This window comes from Oncorhynchus kisutch, linkage group LG9 (assembly GCF_002021735.2).
Source record: "Oncorhynchus kisutch isolate 150728-3 linkage group LG9, Okis_V2, whole genome shotgun sequence".
NCBI lineage: Eukaryota > Metazoa > Chordata > Actinopteri > Salmoniformes > Salmonidae > Oncorhynchus > Oncorhynchus kisutch.
Genome location: NC_034182.2, coordinates 13,917,975 through 13,936,626, shown reverse-complemented (window position 1 = coordinate 13,936,626; position 18,652 = coordinate 13,917,975). Strand labels below are relative to the sequence as shown.

Sequence of the window (18,652 nt, the reverse complement as noted above, 5' to 3'; positions counted from 1 at the left end):
CACTTATTGCCTTTCTCCAGTGGCCAACTGTATAGATCTCGGAGCTGGCTTCATCTGGAAACACGATTTACATGGAAATGTGACTGTTTGCTTATCTTTGACTTCCAGAAAGGAACATACACATAACTTGCAAATAGTTTTTTGTTTACATAGCAGGTGGACATGACGTCACATGGGGTCGTAGCACTCCGAAAAATAACAAGGTTCAACTCCGGGTAAGTGCCTACCCCTGGGGCTGCATTCTAATAAGCTAGTCCAAAATAGTTCGTGGAATACATCTTGATGTATTGAATCGCGTTGCAAAAACAAGCTACTTCTTCGCATTACGCGTCATGCGAGCGCATTCAAACAGGACTCAGTGTACAGCTTTTTCTGTTACATTAGTAATAACAGCAGCATTGACTGAAGACAGCAGGAGCGCAAAGACAACCCTTGTATCTCTGAGTGCAGCGCCAACGGAGGAATATTTGAGCTTTTATTTACTCTACGGCTTGTTGTTCATTTTTTTCTGCTTTATGGTTACTTGTACAGTCACGTGTGACGATTTCTTGAAGCTGAACGTACACCGACTTCTTCTCACCTGGAGGCTCTTGTTTTCCTATTGGAAATAACGCTGCGTTTTGGTAAGTTTGAACCAAAGTGTTTATTTCTTTCCACCCTCTTGAGTGTCACTGATTCTCTTTATCGATTATTGCTGTCTACTAACTGAAAATATGAAGCCATAGTTTGTGCGGTTGATTGTGAACAACTTCAAATCCTCCCAACAACTATATATTACATATTTCATGTTTGTTTCTTGCCGTGTACGTCACACAATAGTCTGCTGTGCTTTTTCGTTGCCAAGGACCCTCATGCAACACTGTCCGGCGTGTGCAGCCAATAGGGAGGATAGAACTCTTCTATAGATGACCACTGACTCGCTGAAGCCGACATGCAGCAATGTATCCTATGCATCTTTCATTTCAGTATATCAGAGATGGAACTACGTATTGCCATTAGCACTAAATACAATAAAACGTTATGAAAAACATTTTTTGCGTAGGTTGAAAAGTCAGATGGAATAGTTGTAGGCAACCAGTTGAAAGTAGCCTACCAAATTCAGAGATGCATTAACTTATTCTGATGTTTTTGATCTACTAATAAAATATAATATTGGTTAGGCGAATTAATAAAAAAATAAAAATGTAATATTCATTCACTGGAATTGAATCTCAAAGTATTCTCATTTAAATGTAACAATGAAAGTTTGAAATGCAGATACATTTATTTTTGGCCATTGTTCCAATTATAATTTGGAAAGTACAGCATTCACCACTATCATATTAATATGCAATTATTGGAAAAGTATTTTCTCCAAAACTGAACATTATTCTATTATAACTGATTCATTGATAATAATGTATTGCAATCTAGTTTACTATCTGTGGTAATGAGAATTCTTTTGTAGTGTCGTTATCAGTTGTGCCACAATTCTTACTATTATCATCACCTATGCCTAATACTACTATAGTACTACTACAGTAACTTACTGTACTACATTACTATGAACCTATGGTCCTTTTACACTACAGCTACTACATTACTACTGTTGCTGCTCAGACTACCAATGCTTAAAATGAAAGCAAACGTATAATAGTATAACTAGTTGTTGATGGGGATGATGATGAAGATCAATGGTTAACACCTTACCGTTTACATTCTTGCTCCATTCCTAGCTACAGCATATTCCATATCTTCATAGCCCAGGTATAAAATGAGAGACCAGTTTCAGCATTATCCTCATAGTTCTTAATGAGCATAATGGACTTGTTGTTCTGGACGATGGGTTTCTACACATCGGTTCTGGGCCTCCCTAAAAACACTCGAAAGTACCTCACTACTTTAGTTAGCACTGCACCTAAATCGATAGCCTAGGTGTAGCTTTTTTTTTCTTCTAGAAACGCTAACAAGGTGCCCTCAGTGCTGCACCCCTACGCATGCCCTTGGATCAGTTTTCACCCCTGGTGGCTTAACAGGACTGGGCCCTTTTGTTCAAGCCGTGGGTGCACAGGTGTTCCCCAGCCTGAAATGCAGGTGTGCTCCACTGTTTCACCACTCAACACTTTTGCCCTTCAACACATGTTATGAAATGTTTTAGGACCCTACCCTATCAGCCCCTTGCTTGGAACCTCTGCGATCATTGCCTGGTGGGAACTATATACGTCTGTAGCTATAGAGGCCCTGTTTCAGTGCTTTTTGGTTTGTTGTTGACGTTCACTTTTGGGAAAGTAACCTAATATTTCACTCTGCTGTCTGCGTCAAGGCTATATGGTTGAATGTGGACAAATGGTATCTGGCCAGCATTAGTAGCGCGGGCCACTTATTATTGTGCCACTCTGCATCCATTTTCTGATTGCTGCATTTATCATTTTGCGGTTTGCTGCTACATTATGGTAATATGAAAATGAATGTCCTCCCAAGGATTGATAAGTATACGTTTATCATACCTTTTAATCATTTATCAAAATTGAAGCTGCCATATATAACTTTTTGGGCAACCTGACAAAAAAATTACATAGAAATTTGAGTTATAGATATGTCATTCTCATTGAAAGCAAGTCTCAAAAGCGGTAGATCTGTTCTATGTGCACTAGTTCTATGCTTCCGTTCTTAAATTTCGAGTGTTTGCATCTTTTAGTTTCGGTTTTGTACACCAACTTCAAACAGCTGAAAATACAATACTTTTGGTTATTGAAAATATTTTCCACAGCTGTTTAGATGGTACAAGGATTCTCTACAATCTAAAGTATACATTGTTGTTTTGTCACATAAGCTCTATTTAGGCTATTTTAGGCTATTTAGACTATTAGAATTTTAGCAAACAGGAAATTGTGGAGCGATTTCTGCATATTGCACCTTTAAGTTTAAGATTTCAGCCAACCAGTCACAGGTTAATGCAAGATGTATGCTAGTAACTGAGAAATAGTAGATGACTTGTACTGTTTTGCATATATATTGAGTCTTAATTTAAATAATTCAAAGGACATGTCATGTAGTGCAATCTGTATTTTGAATAAAGTACACATTGTCTTCTTTTCATTTATTACATAGCAACTTTGAAACAAATACCTACTTTTTCCTTTAACTGAACTCTAGCCTCTCTCTAAGCTTTTGTATCATACCACCACCCATCCCCCAACATCTTATTTGTTATAAAACTGGCAGCTTGCTCAACCTTAGAGGTGTTGCTCTGTTTTGGGGGAAAATGGAACAACAAAAGGGTGGAGCACCATAGTTTCATTTGTCTAAATATGAGCCCTGTACCCTGTCTGTGTTTTAATGTATGGGCAAGTCAACTCTGCTCTCTAAGTCTAATGGCAATTAAACTGGAAAGCTCTCTGTTTTTATCCTGTTAACTCCATAGAAATGTTTCCATGACAACCTCCATGCAAGTTAAAGCAACCAGAGGTGATCCAGTCTTTTTTTCTCTCCCTCCCTCCCTCCCTCCCTTCAGTAAGAATGGAATTTGTTTTGACAGTTTTGGCCTTTAATGGCACTTTTGTGCTGCGTGAAAGTATTTGTTTACCTGGATCATGTGCTGCTAGCTGTCAGCCTAGAAGAGATGGACTTCTTAAGATAAAAGAGTATATAACATGCTTAAGAGGCCCCCAGGCACTGTAATAATCCCCATAATGGTAATGGTGTTTTGTGTGCCCCGGTAACTAAGAGGCCCGAGAGCTCAGGCTTTTTTAGTTACTTACTCTGGGTCACTTCTATAAGCTGGACTTTCTGCTGTTGTGGGTAAGAAACTCTGTGACTTTTGGCCAAGAAAAGCTGTATTGGGTGGGGTCAGAGGTTACGGATTCAACTGAGATTGCAGTCTGACTCAAGACTTAAGGCTGTGTTAAGTGTTGTCTTTGAAACATGTCTCAACCCCGACGTGTTTATTTTCCACTGAGCTGTTTATTTGACTTTCCGGACAAGTTTGGAGGAGTGTCTCATTGCTCGTTGCGTTATGACTCATGTTAGAACGATGGGATGCTGATAACCGTTCTCACTTGTCAGTTTGAAACACTTGCCAATATTTATATTTATGTATCGCAGTCCTAAATGCCGTGTTTCTAAGATAGGCTTCTAAATATCACCTTGTACGTCACCATGCCACGATCTCAGGGTTGTTGCACTACAAACAAATGACCCAAAACATGTGAACTGCAGGTTCAGCGGGTTCCCAAAACCTCATTATGACTCCTGTACTTTGACAAAGAATAGAACCTGCAAACTGCAGCCAGACTTGTGACTGATGTAAACAAACATGCTTTACCACTAACCAACAAAGCATTGTTACCATTGCAGTCTACCAATGCAGTCCTGCTGTATCGGCAAAGGTCTAGCAGTAGATGCTTGATCATGACCTTGACAATTGAACCACCAGTTGACCCTTTAAAAGGCCATTAGTTCTACCTGTTACGTGCACTTGCTGCATTTCAACCTGCATTATCTATGAAATTGTGCGATCTCTCTTTTAGTGTTTTGATTGCCAAACGAGAATACATTTGATCGTTTTGGATCACTTCTTGTTCACATTTTCCCCTGTTTTGTGCAGCCAACACTTGTTTACTCTACATGACAGGGATGACAGTCCTCAGTGGCCTGGAGTGGTGTCACACCTTTTCCCCATCCCTAGCAAACACAACTGATTAAAGGAATAGCATTTAAAACGGAAGATCATGATTAGTTGATTACTGGAGTCAGGTGTGTTAGCGGGGGCTGGGGCAAAAGTGTGACACCAATCAGGCTCCCGAGGACTGGAGTTGCCCACCCCTGCTCTATGCTATGGACACAGCAGTGTAAAAGAATGACAGCTTTTGCGTTTCTTTAAGTCACGGCTGGATGGAGAAAGAAGGGACAGTGTACTGGGCTGGTGTGAAAGAATGTGTTGGTTGCAGGGTCTTGCCCTGAATCAAAGATGGATGGTCACTCATAGTGAACGGCAAGGTCGCCATCACTCAGGCGAAATCTGCCACAAGCCTGTCTGTGTCACTGTAAACAACTACTCACATCAGACAGATTGACTCCACTAACTCTACAATTGTTAAACGGTTAATTAAGAAACAGGTCACGCTCACAAAATGGTGGAATAAGTAATGTCTAGATCTGAGAGTGCTTAGCTTCACCTTACAATCTGATTATATTGTTGGTAAAAATGAACATGGCTTTTTAAACATCTGGGGCTCATTGAAGTTCGAGGGAAAAGGGAGGGAATGGCTAGTATTGATTTGAAGCAGGCATGTGCTGCTTAAACAGCAGGAACACAAACAAACACGGACCTTCCTCTCACTGGTGCTGTGTGTCTCTGTGGACAATTCTGTTGGGGAGAGAGAGAGATGGCAACAACAAAAAAACGGTTTATTTCAAACATGTTGTAAAAACACAGGATTTGTGAGGGTAATGCTTTTTGACAGGCACATTAGGCTGCAGAAAGAGCATCGAGCTCGGGGCTGGGGGCATATGGTGCTGCCTTCTGCCGGCATTGCTCTAGAACAAGTTACAACACTCTGGCAGGGTCACGACTGTCTCAGGTTTGTTCCTTCTGTCTAGCTGGCTCGTCAAAATAAAAACAGCCAGGGAAAAAAACAATAAGGCCTTTACAGCTTTTGTCTTTCAGAAATACGTGGACACACTTTAAAGGACAAAAATGACATTCTTGGCTATGATATTTTACAGTGATATAAAAGGGAGGCAATTTTCTGAAATATGCCTAGCTATTTGTTGTTGTGTTTTTGATATCATGGCCACATTATAATATCTACTGCATGTTGGCTAGTTGATTAGATCATAAATGTCTCTAAGAGTCCTATTAGCACATTCTAATGCTTTAAATACTTTAATGATTTGCCAATGTATAACACAGAGGTGACATTACAAGCTTATAAGCTATTTACTAGCTAGCTATTAGTAACACTTCGTACCAACATTTTGCCCGCTATAGAGTTTCCTCAAACGTGTACTTGGACAGTAGGCCTAGTCCTTTTGTCATAGGGCCATAGTTTTATATCCTGTCATTTCTGAGGGATGTACTTGGGCATGATGAAGTGAGATGCTGACGCAGTGCTCTGATTAGAACAGAGGGGATTGGTTGAGAGTAATTACAGGCTACTGTGTTGCTTGTAGGGTTTCCCCTGGATGACAGGGCCATGAGCCTTCATTCAGCCACTTTTATAAAAGAAATGGCCACAACATATGGGCAACACAATGGTTTATTTTATGATATTTGATGGGTGGTTTTTGATTTAGATTGTCACTTCTGGCAACCAGCAAGGCAGATGGTGTAGACTTGAGTGCCCATCAGAGCCTAAATACCTTCGGGCAGCTGTTGCTAATAAACTTTTTTTGTGTGCATTTTATTCCTTCTAACATGGTTTAGGTCAAGAGGAGTCAAACCTGTTACAACACCTGTTTCTGCATATGTAAATCTGTTGTTTTGTCATTTCATTAGACAAGAAAAAAAGGAGGTCCCTCGTGGTTGCAAATGCGACTGGCACTGGGCCCACTTGGCACGGTACAAAGACAAAAGGGAACATACCAAGAGAGAGAACGAGGGATGGAGGGTTTCTGTAGGGAAGCCATAGGATGCCTCCTCTGTTGTAAGCTCTCTATCTGGAAGGTTGCCTGCAATTCTGAAGAGAATGGAGTGGGTCCCAGGGACTACTGGACAGGGAAGAGAAGGCGTTCTCTCTTTCTCTGTCTCTGTCGCTCTCTCTCCCTGTGAGAGTAGCGATGAGGCAGGACATGCCCAGGAGCCAATGACTGGCACACGCGTGGCTGCCACGCGCCACACGCTTCCCTCCCTCCCCACCCATCATCTGGTGTGCCCCTGTAGCTCTTGCCTCTCAACCACATGTGCCAGGGTCTGCTTGGACTCAGGGGGACTAATTGTTCTTTGGTAAACCTAACGGCATGCTTGTTGGATCCCGACATTAAAACCGAGACGGGAATGAAGATCGTGATCTTTTTAATGCAGTTATTTGTCATGAAGTCTTGAAGCTTTCGTTTATAATCTGGTCTGTGTAGCTGAATGTAACAAATGCACCATGAAATTAAAGGTTATTGCCTGAACGTTGTTCGAAAGCTTGGAAGATTAGTGTTTCTCTGTGCAGAATTAGAGCAGGGAACTTGATATGGCTCATTCTTGCATTTGGATGTTATGCTCCTTGAGAGAAATGGACTGACATGCGTCCAGAAACAATGTTTATTGCCTTGTCTTTCCATCTGTCCTCCATTCTCTGGTGATAATGAGGTATTTGAGGCACTTAATGTTGAAGTGTTGCTGATGTTGATGCTGTGAAGCCAATGTGTAATAGAATATATTCTATTCCATCCCACTCTATTCCACTGTCTTCACTATTCTTGACAGACCTGGGGTTGTATTGGCCCCATGCAGTGAGCTGGTCTAATGTGGCCCTACAGAGCCACTCCTCCAATAGCTGTGGGTTGTTCTGATTTGTAGCACTTCCTCTTTCCCTTCACACAAGCAGCCAGACAGGCAGCATTAAAAACAGGCACAAACCCCCTCTGATACAGGAGTTCATTAGAGATGGGCCTTTGATGGGCAGCCTTTTTATGTGACTACGGTTTCAAATACCTTGATGTAGAAGCTTAAGAATCCATTGTGCAGTAAGCCTTCCTTTTGATGCGACTTATTTAGATCTGCATAGTAAATCAAGGAGAGTAAATAACGAGGCAGCAGATGGAAGCAAGGAGATAAGGCCCCGGCCGAACAATCACATTTGTATTTTGTTATGATGTTGACAGCAGCTAAAACTCACTAATCTAGCTCCACTGATCTGCATTTCAAAGAAATCTCATTTAGCAGCGGAGAGGATAAAGTTCTTCTCATTGTGTCCGTTTTATTGCGTTCTTCGTTAATTTATCTGCTGGCAGATTTAACGCTCGCCGGTGCTCGGGGAGGAGAGGAGAGAGAGCGGCGTGCACTGTGGCGGTGGCGTTGCAGAGAGATGGGGTCTTAAATTCTGTGAAAGCGGTAACGTCTAGACTGCGAGCCCAGGGTAATTACACGTCCGGTGATGAATGGAATGAGTTTGAGGACTCATCTTTGTTCGGGGGCCTGAATTGCTCGCCTAACACCGATAAGGACCATTTGGTTCCCTGTAGAAAATATTATTGCCGGTGACTTTTCCATAATGCCCAAACCCCCCCCCCCCCCACCGCCGTAACACAAGGATGGTATTTACGTTAAAGATAAAATTATTGTGTACAGTAATCTGACTTGTTAGCATAATGTCCCTCTTTCATCCCCAGACCCTTCTATAGCTGCTGTGGAGGTATTTCTGCCCTCCATTTTAAATAGTTTATCTTGACTAAGTGCAGCGCTTTATGTAAGTAGCCAATGGTATTATTAGGCCCTTTGAATGCTTGAATGCAGCCTGTATTTATACGTTGATAGAATTTAAAGATCATTTTTTTTGTATTTAGGCTAAGCATAAAGATATGTGTGATATTTGTAAATCTCTTGAATTGGAGGTCACACAGACTAATAGCATTCTTGTTGCTTTTCCTCTGAATAGAGTATTACATCTTCACAGACCACCGCTGTATTGAAGTAAACTCAGCAAGTCATTTTGGATGAATGGAACATTAACTCAAAATTATGTTTTTATCCAACTTATAAGGCTGTTGCATTTTACTTGAACGTTTATTCACACAAATATAGCTAAGTGTTAAGTAGTTTGATGCAGATTTGCTGGTGTGTTATTAGTCCTTTATTGCATGTTTACCACGCCTTCATGCTAGTACTAAACAGTGTAGTATTTTCTTTTGAAGTACATCAGTACTAGAATAGATGATTGTGTACGGTAACAGAAACATCACCATGCCTATTTTGGCAATAGACAGTCCAGTAGATGGAAGGGGAGATTTGTATCCTCTTCCCACTGCATAAATGCTACACGGCAATCTGTGTGCACTGTTCGACACTTCTTTCCCCAAACTCAAACAGTACAAATAATGACACTTGGCAGGTTTTGTTTTCCACGGTGCTCTGAGGGCTGAGGGCTTTCTTTTTTGTACAGTTCAGAGAGCACATTCTACTGGATTCAGCAGTTGTTGGTTGCCTACAGGGGTCAATTGGAATTTTGGGAAGAACAAAAAAAAGAAAGAAAAATCTACTGGAACGTCCAGGCTAGGCCATTGGTCCATGTGTCTTAAGTATCAGAGAGAGAGAGGCTGCTTGTAAAACGCTCGCTCAACGACGAGGGGAATTTAAATGTTGCGAGGGGTCAAGCGCTTAAGCACGATGTATAGGCATTAAAAAGCTTCTGGGAGGTTATGTGGCTGCAGTTTGTAATTTATACGGTAATGTAATAAAATTATAGCAAACTTTCGAAAGATGCATGTGAAAATAACAGATTGATGATCGAGGATTGTTTGATACAGAATTGCAGTTAGGTGTATTATAGGGACATGGAACATGTCATTATTGTCATTAAAACCTGTAATTTACTGGTTGATCATTTGAGCCTTCAAGACACTGCAACCTTTCGTTTGGGGAAAAAACACATTACCTAAATTCAGAAGATCACCCCTCATCTTTCTTGCACAGCCACATACACATGCACACACACACACGCACGCACGCACACACACACACACACACACACACACACACACACACACACACACACACACACACACACACACACACACACACACACACACACACACACACACACACACACACACACACACACACACACTCGCATGCACCCACAAGTACACCCCTCCTTTTTTTTGCAAACTTCACATTTCCCTAATATAGGCTACTTATCATAACGAACGATATCTGCAAAAGGCCTGCGATAAGTGATAGGTATGGTCGGTGTTGATAATTTTCGGTTTATCGTCCCAGCTCTAACATGTACACACAGGTACATATTCACTCACATGCATATAGTCATCTAACAGGCAAATCCAGTTGTACTTTGTTGTTCCCAAGTTTATTGCTTTCCCCTAAAAGCCATGCTAATAACACTCATGTGAAAGAAAACCTACCCACATTTATCCTGTACATGTTTGCGGCAACACCATCAGGGGGGGGGGGGGGGCAATTACAATTTACTATGTGAATTGGAAACTTGGTTGATAATGTTTTACTGTATGGGAACATGCTTTTGAGTAATGATTTGTCTCTAATCTGCTCTCCCTCTGCAGATCCTCTACAGACATCTCTGGACTGGAGTCCTTCCCATCCTGAGACAGACGGACAACAACCACACGTTTTCACCCTCAGGGTAAGTACTATAGCACAACCTTTCATGTCCTGTCAAAGGTTTTCTGCCTTTGGACTGATAAGGCACAATTGGACAATTGTAACGTGCTGTGGGTAACTGTGTAAACTATTAGTGATGCACCGATTTTACATTTTTGGCCGATACCGATATCTGATATTTTCATTGCCGATAAAACCTGATACCGATAACCGATATTCAAAAGTTTTGCGGCCTTTTAAGCATTCTAGTACAGTTAAATGGTTAACCCCAGAAGTTGCGGTCGAACAAATAATGCTTTATTACCAACGCGGTATTGAAAACACATCATTCGTGGCTGGTGTTTGCTTGTTTGCAGACTTTTTTGTACAGCTTGACAGTGCTACGGATAGTAGTGGTGGCGCTTGGTTTGCACGTGCAAATTCAGAACACACAACATTCTAGAATGGATCTGTGTTATTTGACTTGTCAAATTAAAAGCTTATTTAACGGGTCAAATAGTGTTATTGTCAAATAGTGTTATTTGACTTGTATCTTTTTTGACTCGCAAAGACCCAAACGGCGTTCCATTGTATGTCGTGAAGCTAATAGCAGTGACGCTATTACTGTGTAACTCCGGTAGGGCAACATCTGAACAATAGCGCACTTGGTAACGTTAGTGTGTACCGGTGGTCGACCAGTCGCGAAAGCCAACATCACCCACGACAGAGAACGGTTGATTGTCAAGGGCAATGAATTCCATTATCTTGGCGTTTTTACTCTTTCAAATGACTGCTCGACTTGTTGACTGCTCGATCTACACAGCAGACGTTGTGGGCTAGGTTAGGAATGCTGTATTGCAGTTGTAGAGCAAAATTGTACGTCATGTACCTACGTTATATAGGTACGCACCGTCCTCTACCTACGTTATATAGGTACGCACCGTCATCTACCTACGTTATAGAGGTACGCACCGTCATCTACCTACGTTAAATAGGTACGCACCGTCATCTACCTACGTTATATAGGTATGCACGTCACCTTTGACATCGGTTTTTGACATCGGCATTAAACTAGACATCGGGCTGATACCGATGTTGGCATATTTAGCTAATATTGGCCGATTCCGATATGTTCATCGATATATATCGTGCATCCCTAGTAACTATACTTAATATTTCCATTAATCTCATTACTTCTTTTGCGAGGGGGCACTGATGGCCAAATCTTTGATTTAAAATAAAAAATAAACATAATATAAACTATAATTTCTCAATTTTCAGTGTACAAATTGGATGAAACTTGCCTCTGCCTCCTCATTTTCAATGGGCATGACATCCTTAATCTTAAGGACAAAGGTGTTTAATTTTGCTGTGGTTAAAAAAAAAAACTTGTACCTGGGTAGGAGTGTTACTGCTATAGCCCAGCTGAGGCACAGTTACCACCGTAGAATATAACAAATCTTCATCTGTCCACCATGATAGAATTCCACCTCTGCAATGAAACCTTTCAGGTTGTGCCTGTTTGGTCTTCACACTTCATAGCCTTCCAATCTACTGTAGCTTTGAAGTTATGATATGTATTGGATTCAACCAATGTGGACTGGGGAGGAAGGATATCGGAAAGTCTTCTTCGTGAATGTTGGGAAAGTTTTCTAGACACCCATGTTTAATTGAGAATGGCCTGTCCTAACACATCACAATAAACAGAGATCATTAACACCAAGAAGCTTGAAGTGTTGGAATGTATTATGTGTACATGCATGAAGGTGGTGTTGAACATGCACCACCAGTATGTTAGCTCATACCACATGTTCATTTGTTTAGGATGAAATATGCAACGGCTGTGAGAAGAGCACCCACATTCTGAAGTCCAAAGTGGTGAGTCACAGTCTTTTGCTCAAATCTTCTGCATGCCCCTGCGTTGTGTGTTTGCTCTGGTTATTATCCAATCAGAACAGTCACATCCACTGCCAATTCATGTGGAGGTCAGCTCGAGGGATTCACGTACACTGGTCTTTTGAGGCTTGAGGTACAAGACGAGACAACTCCTGTGAAGTGATGAAGTTCACTCAGAACTTCAAACTGAGAAGTGTCGATGCATGAATCACCGGGAGACACTGTTTATAAGTCAATCCTCCGTGCACAATTCGACATACAGTAGTAAGTGAGAGGTGCGTGTGCATGCTACAGTACTGTAACGTCACCCAGTGGCAACACACACACACAGTTTGCACAACTCAGAGCTTCTGTAGTCCCCTTCGATTCCCCTCTATGAGACGCTCAGCTTCTGTATCTGAAGCCCCTTTAGATTCCCAATGAGATTCTCTACAAGACATCCAACGGTGATAACTGAGGCAGTTTGTCGTCACCAAGTCAGTAGAAAATGAGCCTAAAGAATCCCAGCCAGCACAGTAAGTGTGACACACACTGATTATGTGACTGCTACTACGGCGGAGGCCTGCCGTCATTACTAATGTGTCCCCACTGCAGCCAGACTGAGACAGACACACAGGTGGCGTCTCAGACTGAACAGAACATTGCCAGACGGTAAACTGCAGTAGCGATGGGGAGGAGAAGCCTCATCATCGTGAGGGGAATGAGGGAATGGAATTTTAGCTGTAATTGGATGGGAGATAGATATCGAATGCTAACTTGACAATGGGTGATTGTTCAGTGAGCACAGAACAGTTGAAGTGAATTGCTTTGCAGGTAAAATCAAGTAGTCCTCCATAACTTCTCCACTATCAATTATTAGTGTAATTAAATGTATGTTGCATATATTTCTCAAGTATTTCCATAGAAGTCACCCCATAAACGTTCGATTTTGACAAATTCTGTGAAAAAAAGTCAGGGCTTTTGTTGATCTGTTTTTCAATTTTGCAGAGGAGAACTACTCTTTGTCAGGTTAATTCCTGAATCGAGGCCACTGGTTTATTTTGATATTTTGACCCAGTCTGAGGAAGAAAGTATATTTATCTCCGTATTCAGCTGTAGAGTTTTTCCTTTTGAGGTCCAAGTAGGATTCAAGCGAGGCAGCTAGGAGCCAAGCGGGGCGAGAGGCTGGGTTAGGGTGGCTCAGCTCAGCTGTAGGCCTTAGCCCACATCCCAAGAGTCATCTTCACAAGACTAAGCAGAACCGAGATTCCCTTCCCTCTTCTGCCTAAAAGAGATTTGAATATTAGTTTTTAATTTGTTGAGTATCCCATTTAAATCTTCAAAGATGAAAAACTTTGAAGTATATCTGTCCTGGAACAGAAGTACTCTAATCATCCCAAAGAAGTATAATTGACCTAACTTTCACATGACTGTAAATGTACACATATGTACAATCTACAGCAATTAAAGTATATCTCTGGCTAGTTTATAGAAGCAGGCCACAGACGGATGGCTTTTCCTCAGACTTCCAATTTGGAATTGATTTCTTGTTATAGATCAGAGCTTCTGTCATTTCATTTCCAAAACCCTAAAGGGTTTTCTGAGCCAAGGAGCCCGGCTGGCTTCCCCCTGAGTAGGAGAGGGTAACCTCCACGGGTCTTTACCCTGGACACTCTGGCTACTGGGGAGGGAGAAGAATCAAAGAGACTTGAGTCGTCCCTGTTGGCAGGCTCCATTGTGGGTCTGATTTGGGATTGGAGGGGATGGGGATGGAGATCAGGCTAGCGCCCGTTTTTTAAATCTTTATCCACCATTAACCCCGGCGCCCAGTGTGCGGCTGGGATCAGGTCATTGGTCAATCCCCCATTCAGAAACACCCCGGAATATTTCAAAGTTAAGCCCCGTCTACAACAAAAAAAAGTATTACTCATCAAACGTTCACTCTCTCACTCTCCAGTCCTCCCAAGGATCTGCCTGCCTCTCGTTCTTCCCTTCCTTCTTATATTCCTCTCTTTATGGTCCACTGTTTTGTCTTCCCACTTGGAGGGGGAAAAAGTTTTGGAACTTCCCCAAGTTTCCATATTCCAGTTTAATGAGGTTTGGTTTGGGGTCTGATAGTGTCATGCCGTGAGCAAATTGGACCAAGAGTGGACCCACGTCCTACTCTTTACAACTCTTTGGTTGGATTAGGAGTTGGGAGTTTTTTAAAATAAGATTCTGGAATTGTACTTTGCCTCACAGGAAATATATATTCACACCTGATACATCTATTTTCAACCTTCCCCTTGTCCTTCACTTGGTGCAAGCACACCATGTGTAACCTATTGCTTCTCCACAGTATGTTCCTTCAGTTTCAAAAGCCTAACAAGATAGACTTAAACATTTAAAAAACATTCAAATCTGCTTTATCAAGAAAGACCTTGGCGCTGATATGTTATCTCCTTACCTTCGATCCATTTTGGTTGTTTCAAGGTTTATTTGCCTCTCCTCCTGCCTGTTCAGAAGAGGAGTAATGAGGACCCAGAATGAAAAGGAGTAGAGGAGTCCAGAATAGATAGAGTGTAGAGGAGGGTTTGTCTGGAGTGGACAGTTGCCATGAGAATAGAGTTACAAAAGGGGGTGTCTCTACCTAGCTGCCATCACTCCTGATGGAGAAGACACACTGACTCAATGAGATTATTGATCCAGGGAGGAAAGGAAGGGGGTATGCTAATCAACAGTGTGAATGGCCGTGGATGCAGTCCTGGCGGGCGGCTGGTCAGTCAGCCAGTCTGTGTCTCTCTAAATGTCTCAAAGGCTGAGCAGATCACACTGGGGGTTGTGGCCCCTTATAGACCCCTCATAGGATAAACTATAGGACTTAAGTCCACCTCCCCATTCAGCGTGCATTGGGTCCCTGCTTGCTAAGTACTTTGGACATGACTGATGGTGGATATTCTACGCACAATCTTGATTTTTTATAAACGAGACACATCTAGTGTTTCACATGTCATTCTTTCCCTCTGACTTCATTTGGAAAGAGCCTTGGTGCGGAAGCCCAGACTGATGGCATGTTTCCAAGTGCCTGAGATTATTGTGAAACAAAAGCCTCAAAAGGCATGACATCAGAGCGGCTTGACATCGGTTTGAACTCGTTATTTCAGGTGGGAAGAATTACGAGTCGCTTCAGTTGCAGGTGATCGTGTCCAGTGAATTGGTTTCACATAGTTGCACGTTCTTTGTGGCAGGTCTAATGTTGATTATCTCGACAGTTTGAACCTGTGTGTTATCGCCGCAGCATTCAGGAAACACGGTCATTTTTCCAAACGTATACAAAGCCTCTGTTGTTATCTTTTGCTATCTGCTTCCTTTGAATTAAGATAGGTGGGGATTTGTCAACACAATGTTGACCAATCATGTTAATAGAATGTATGTGTTTTATGAATACGTGTGCTCCTCCTAGCTCCTTAAATATAGTCATAAATCAATATATGTGCAGCGCAGAAAAGAATACCCATGACCCATTTTGAATGAACTGTGGCTGAATCCTATGTGGAAGTTGAACCAAAGTGAAAACATTGTGTAAATGATGTCATAAAATAAATACACTATTAACAGCAATTGGTTTCTAAGAGTCATACATTTTTTTTAAAGCTTTGAAGCAATGGAGTCTGAAGGATTCCCGGCCTCCTGTGGTGTTATAAGACTCTCAGATTATTGGAATAATTGGCCACAAAGAAGGTTCATCTAAATGTAAATGATAATACATGTGTTCAGTTTCACATTTTGTATATTATGCAAACTTTTTTTTAATACTAAACCAAATTGAGTAATTATTCACCAACACCACCAGGTTTACATCTTTCATGTTGATCTTACACGTCAGTGGCAGTCCAAAGTGTAACGCGTTTTTGTTTTGAAAAATTAAAGAAAGCTTAAGATGATTAAGATTACAAATTTGGCATCAAAATGTAGCGTTGTGTTGGCTCTTCAAGTTAAGATCCTGTAGATAACTCTATTTCACAAGCTGTTTCTCCTTGCTTCAAATCGAGACCCAGTCACAGCCGTTGCAAAAGCTTTTACCTCAGAGGCAACAAGCCAACTGCTTTGTTCATTATGATCATTTGATCGGGGCTTGAAAAGAGATGCAGAGGGGATGAAATACTACAAGCGCCTCGAATCCCACTTCCCTGTCCAACAAACCACAATCCAAGACAAAATGTCACTTGCTACCTGCTTTTCCCAGAATGGGAAGAAAGCGTCTGTCTCTGTGTCGAGACGACAAGCCGACAACTCGCTTGATTTGGGTCAGAACCCCGACAGGAGTTGGAATGTGGAATCTATATATGTTGACAAACTTGGCTACCCCTCTGAATGGGGTTTCTGATTACACCTCATCATGCGTGGGAATTTCAGCATGTCCCCAGCCCTCTCCGAGAGGTGCCTCTCGGGCAATCATGTGGTCATACTACCTGACTCTGTGCTGCTCAGAGTGCAGTTGACAAAAACAGCCTGAGGCACATCATGTGGAAAAGATTCAGTCTGCATACATACATCCTGTCTGCAGCACCTCTCCAGTTAAGTGAATGAAGCACCAGGCTGTCTGTTGGTCCTGCTCACCTGTGAAGGGAAATGGTGTGTGTGTGTGTGTGTGTGTGTGTGTGTGTGTGTGTGTGTGTGTGTGTGTGTGTGTGTGTGTGTGTGTGTGTGTGTGTGTGTGTGTGTGTGTGTGTGTGTGCGTGTGTGCGTGTGTTTTTCCAACTTTCCCCCCTAGAGAGCCTCTCAGTTATACTCTGCCGCAGCAGTTGAGTTCCACTCCTTCTCATGTCATGTAACATGAAGGTCCCGGTCAGTGAGAGCTTTCACTTGTCAGTCATCCTGAAGAGGTCCTGGGGTGTAGAGCTGCTCGCCTGTGTTTATTGTACACTTTCTCGACCTTACTTGTTTGTTCCTTTCTTTCTCTCTCTCTCTATCTCGCTCTCTCTCCCATGCTTATCTCATCCCCTCTCTCCATTTTACCCACTCTTTCTCTGTTCCCTCCCTCTCCCTCCCTCTAACGATCTCTAGTCTCCCTTCTTCCCTTCACTCTCCTCCCTCTGTCCCCTTCTCCCTCCCTCCCGCTCTCCCTCCCTTTGTGTTATTAGAGCCCTCTCACTGCACTCGGTTGCTTGCAGCTCAGCCTGTCTGCAGCGCTGCTCCCTCCGCTGCACCTCGCAGAGCACACACACACACTGCTGCGCTGGCTTTAACGCAGACTGACGCCGCTGCCATAGGACTGATTGAAATTCGTGTCTCAAAGTTGCTAATGCTCACTGAACCATTTTATTGAAGATAAAGTAAATAAAATAGGTTGCCATATGAGAATTCTCTGGAATAGACTGGAATGATCTGGCAGGTAAAACACACTCACTCACAGGCAGGCCGGCCGACAGGCACACACGCACGGATGCACACACGACCGCATACACGTACACGCACACAAACACTCACACGCACGGAGTGTGAAGAGGTACAATTCCTATTGGCTCATGGAGTTTTGTTGATGGACTGGGTGGTGGAGGTGGGGTGGTGATCAGGAGGTTTGAGGGAGAGAGAGGTATTTTCTATGGCTCAGGAATTTCACAAGTCCAATGTTTTTTAAGAAGCTTTGCAGAAAGCTAACAGTTTGATTTAAAGCCTGTTCCAGGGAATGCCACCTATACATTCACAATCTATAGATTGTACGGTACAGCGTCCTTGTCTAGCCCATACTTTTGCGATGAGGTAGTGTACATACGTATGAATGTATGGTATGTGGATGAATGACTATCCTAAATCATTGTATGCTTAGGGTGAATGACACGTGTATTGCTAGCATGCAGAAGTATTTGCATGAAAAAGGAAAATGTCCTCAGGGCTCTCATCTATTTGTATTTTGTTGGTTAGTGGTAGGAAACTGTCCCAAACCAAATAGCCCCTGACGACAGTCTCAACTGTGTCGTAAAAGTCTTATTGACTGTAAATACAGAGTTTTTCCATTACTCTTCAACTTGTGCCTACACAAACAGCCCGAAGGCTGCACGTCAGCCAAAGAAGTTCATATCATTTTTTTTCTGTTGAACTTTAAACCTCCTTTGCCTTTTCTTTCCCATTAATATTTCAATATATTTTCTGAATAGATGGACTAAGTGTGTCGGTTGAATCCCTGACCCAGCCATTGTTACTTCAGGCTTAACCAAATCACATCAAAATGATCATTGTGTTCATTTCTTAAACTTCTTGTAGACCACTATGGACCCTTCGTTTAAAGAAACCAGCTACCTTTCATATTCTCAACCAGAATTATGTCAATTTCCCCTTGTGTTTGATACGATTCCTTTCTGCACTGTAAAGTGGTATAGGTGACAAGGTAATACTTTTGCCATTGTGCTCAATAATAAATATTCTTCCAGGTCTTACTCAGTTGGCTGCTCACGAAAGAGCGTTTGGACTGTGTGTGCATTGTCGCAAGGCGCCGAGGTCATTGGGAATTCAGTCTCTCTTGCTTTTGTCAAATATTTCTGTGCTGTGATA

General features: G+C 42.2%; 1 protein-coding gene across 13 annotated transcripts in view; it reads left to right on the top strand.

Annotated features, from left to right (window-relative positions):
• Positions 1–231: 231 nt before the first annotated feature.
• Positions 232–18,652, top strand: part of LOC109896783 (forkhead box protein P2) — a 112,221-nt gene continuing 93,800 nt past the window's right edge. For 8 of the 13 annotated variants that reach the window (XM_020491132.2, XM_031831939.1, XM_031831936.1 and 5 more), the window contains exons 1-3: positions 233–623; positions 10,210–10,289; positions 12,071–12,124. The gene's annotated coding sequence lies outside the window, so the exon portion shown is untranslated. Of the gene's footprint in view, positions 624–10,209; positions 10,290–12,070; positions 12,125–18,652 lie in introns of all 13 variants that reach the window. The other 5 variants (XM_031831935.1, XM_031831937.1, XM_031831943.1 and 2 more) reach the window with 3 other exon arrangements.